The sequence below is a fragment of the Carlito syrichta genome, unplaced genomic scaffold (genome assembly GCF_000164805.1).
Source record: "Carlito syrichta isolate Samal-C Ts95f unplaced genomic scaffold, Tarsius_syrichta-2.0.1 Scaffold305293, whole genome shotgun sequence".
NCBI lineage: Eukaryota > Metazoa > Chordata > Mammalia > Primates > Tarsiidae > Carlito > Carlito syrichta.
This window is the reverse complement of record NW_007249389.1, coordinates 245,552-249,754: the sequence shown is the minus strand read 5'-3', so window position 1 is coordinate 249,754 and position 4,203 is coordinate 245,552.

Here is a 4,203-nt window from a genome sequence, read left to right as displayed (position 1 = left end):
CTAGCGAACCCTCTAAGGAGTTGTCACCCTGGTAAAGGAAGCCTAACAACATAAACAAAAGATTTCTTCCACGGGTTCAGGCTGTCTCTGTTTATAGGGAAAATCAGAAAGAATGTGACCTTCTCCAGGTGGCGTTGTTTCATGTACAATATCACTGTGTCATTTCTATATCATTTCTGCTTTATAAGCCACTAATATGCGCCTTGTATCATTTGTTCACTACAAGAATTTGACACATAAGGCAAGTATATACATGCTTATGTTTCACATTGGAAAGTCTATTCTACCCACTGCAGTGAGTGATCTTTTGAAACTCAAATCTGATCATGTCACCATCCTGCTTAAAATAATCCAAGACTGCCCACTGTTAGTTTGTTAGAACTAAAATCTTGTGTCTACAAGACACTACTGGTCTGCTCCTACCACCTTTGCCAGCCTCACTCACTCGACACTCCCTTCTCTCTGCAGCCCCATTGATCTTCTATCTATCCTTCTAAAGCTTCGTGTTTCTTCTTGCCACAGGGCCTTTGCATATGTTATATTCATCATTACTTGACTTGTGTTTCTTCTTTTAGACCAGAGATTGGTAAACTACAGCTTGCCAGCCAAATTTAGTCGATCGCCTTAAAAAAAAAAAGTTTACTGGAACCCAGCCGTGCCTTTTTGCATCTGTATGGTCTACGGCAGCTTTTGCACTGCACCTGCTGAGTTGAGTAGTTGTGACAGACCATACAAGCTGCCAAGCCTAAAACAATTCGCTATTTCTTCCTTTACAAAAAAGTTTGCCGACTCCTGCCCTGCACTATAAATTCTCATGCGTGGAGTGACTTGGTCTGATATTTATCATTTCATCCGAAGCATTTAGATTGATGTATGTGCATGGTTGATGTTTAGCAGACACTTATTGAATGAATGCGTAAGTGATTTACCAGTGATAACAGCTCACAAATGGCAATGCTCTTTCTAGAATCCAGATTGTGGGGCTCTTGTATTGGGTTTCCTTTTTCCATCATCCCACCTGGAACCAAGGACAACTTTGAACATATCCCAATACTGAAAACATCAACTTTCTGATTCTCATGTCAATATCCCAAATAATATTTAGTTTTATTTTGTGTACTATTGTGTTTGTTGTATTGTATTTATTGCACTGTATTGTATTATTTTGTGAAAACAAAACAATATACAAACCTCTCATCCTTCCCTGGTCATCTTGTCTTTTCTAGTTTAGCTTCTTCCAACCACTTTGTTCTTTTCTTTTGAGCAACTTAATCTTAAACATTTCCCAGATTGTGAGTGACTGTTGCCTACTGCTTAATGATCTTAATTTCCTGCCCCATACTCAGATGGCAGTAACAACCGTAGCATCCACCCACAGTTTAAAATCACAAGACTTAATACAGAATATCAGAAGTCTAGGAAAGGAGAACAGAAACACAGATTTAAACAAACATGCATTTTACACACACACACAAACACATACACACAGTGTCTGTCTGTTCTAGAATACGCTCTGCACTTGTTAATACATCCTTGATTATGTCTCGATGTCAAAATAATGCCAGAGGCACTGAGGGTAAGTGAACAGGCTCTGGGTTCACACTGCCTGGATATAAAGAATCCCTTTCTCGGTCATAAACCAGCATGTGATGCTGAGTAAGCTACTTAACCTTGTTGTGGTTTGTTTTTCTCATCTGTAGGATGGGGATGATATTTGTGTGAGAATCCTATGAAATAGTATGTGCAAAATTCTCAGAATAATGACTGACATTGATAAATGGTAAGTATTATTGCCACGAGTGGGAGTTGAGCTTTATTTCTGAGGACTCAGTCAACTTCTCTGTGAAATGGGAATATTGGGCCCATTTTCACAATGTCTAACCCTTTCCCCCCGGTTTCAAGGGAAAGGAAGATCGACCAGGGATTGATTTGGTGTGTCATCACATTCATCAGCTTTCTTCCCTCCCTGGTTTACTGCTACGCTTGTTTGCTACACATTTGAAAGCTTGAGGCCCATTCCTGGTTCTGTATTGTTGAGATGGAAATTCCATCCTGTTTCTTCCTGGCCTCTACTTTATCGCTGCATCATCATCCATTTGTGACTAACCTCATGGAGGGAACAACAGAAAAACCTCTTGCTTTCAACATTCCTCATGGCCAGGTCATAGACCATCTTTGCCCAGAAGGCCCTTTCTCTTTGAATTGGATGCTCTCCCAGGCTGTGGCAAAGCATCTTGGAGGTGCTAGTTTAGCTTATTTCTAGATACGTTTCCCCTAGTGTCAGCCAAACACCACTTGTGCTAGCACTGCCATTCACTGAAGTGCAAAGTTCAAAACAACAAAAACAATAATTGTTCTCTGGGGCTACCGAAGAGAGTCTCAGGGGTGCTTGCTACAAGCCCATCCCCTTGGAAGATGACTAAGCAACTATTTTTCTTTTTGTTACAGAATGTTCCAAAGACTCTCAGCCTAGAAAGCAAGAAAGGTTTCCATAAGCAGTGAGTACCTGGGACAAGCTGAATCCATGTAGCCCAGCCTCTGGAAAGAAACATGAGCCCATTTTCAAGTTTCCTCCTTCCTTGTCCATAAAATATAAACGGCTGGGCTCAGATGATTGAATTCTTATCAGCTGTGGGCCACGGTAGTGAATTTTCTCCTCTTTATCACGGGGAAGGGAGGATGGGGAGTTTCTGGAAGATGTTCCCTGTGAAGATTCTTCTGTTTCAACACTTTATCAATTCTTGCTCTAGTAAAAGTCCGGAAATGAAGACAACTATGTTTCTAAAGAGTTGATTCTATTTCCACTCTTGACATACAGGACACCCGCCCCTAAGTACATATATTTGCTCTTCCCTGAATGTTCATCTTAGAGCACAAATCCTCTCTTGAGACAACTTATTCTAGCCCTTGCCCTTTGTCCTTTCCTAAATTTCTGGTTTCAGAACACTCCTCAGTCAGCCATCACCCACCATCCTTTCTTGTTAAGATGTATCTATGTATCCCAGAACATTTGCCACTCCCTTAGAAAAAGGTTCCTCTTCTTTAAATAAAGAAGTTCTCTGGTTCCATTAACTTTTTGCCAATATACGTCATAGATTCTAACTTATTCTCCTCTGTCCAATTCTTGAATTCTTACATTTCCAGATTTACAAAGATATTTAGAGTGATAACTCCCCAAACTACAACTCCGGCTTAGACCTCTCTCTAGAATGATAAGTATTTTCAACTATCACCTGACTTAGTAGCTGTACCTGATGTCTCCCCGATTAAATAGTCTATACATTAAAAAAGCAATCTATGGAATAAAGGCATTTTTATTATGGGCATTGTGTTGCTATGTTTGGAATAACATATACACTGTAGGTATGTAGACATCCTGTATGTGTGCATTTATTGAATTGGATGAACCACCATGGACACACTATCCAGCATCGCAACTAGGATGTTACCTACCTTTGAAGCGATTGAGTATTCCTCTCCAGGTCTCACCTCTACCTCTCATAACCACAGTCCATCATTTTGTTGTGTATTCTCTTGCTTTTAACCCTTTCCCTGTTTAACCAGAGTATACTCGCAGCAGGACTTGAGGCTACAGTGTTCACCCCGAGAATTAAAAAAAAGGAATAACAAAATATAATAATTTTTTTTTTAGTAATTCTCAGGATTAGAGACAAGTTCCGGTGAGAAATAACACCAATAATAGTTTTTATATTTTGTTTTCACATTGAAAACCAGTCAGATTTGTTACAGCCTCCAAGAGTGTGTTTATGTAAAATTGCTCCTTGTCAATATTGCTCTAGTCTCTGTTTTTCCTGATTCAGACCTGCCGTCTCCCCTCCCGCCACACCTAGTCAACCCCGATGTGTGGAAAATTCCACCCCGGTCATAGCCCAACACCACACCCCGATTCGCATAGTTTTAAAAAACCCCTCTCACTTCCCTTCTAGACCCCAGTTCCCCATTTCAGCCACACACCGTAAGGGCCTTAAACCCATCATCACTTGCTTGCTTTCTCAGGGCCTCCTCATACCTGTTAACTCTCCATGTAACACCCCCATCCTTTCCGGTCCGTAAGCCCTCTGGGGACTACCTCTTGGTCCAGGATCTCCGTCTCATTAATGAGGCGGTGGTCCCTCTCCACCCAGTGGTTCTTTTTTTTTTGAGTTGGAGTCTCACTCTGTCGCCAGACTGGAGTGCAGTGGC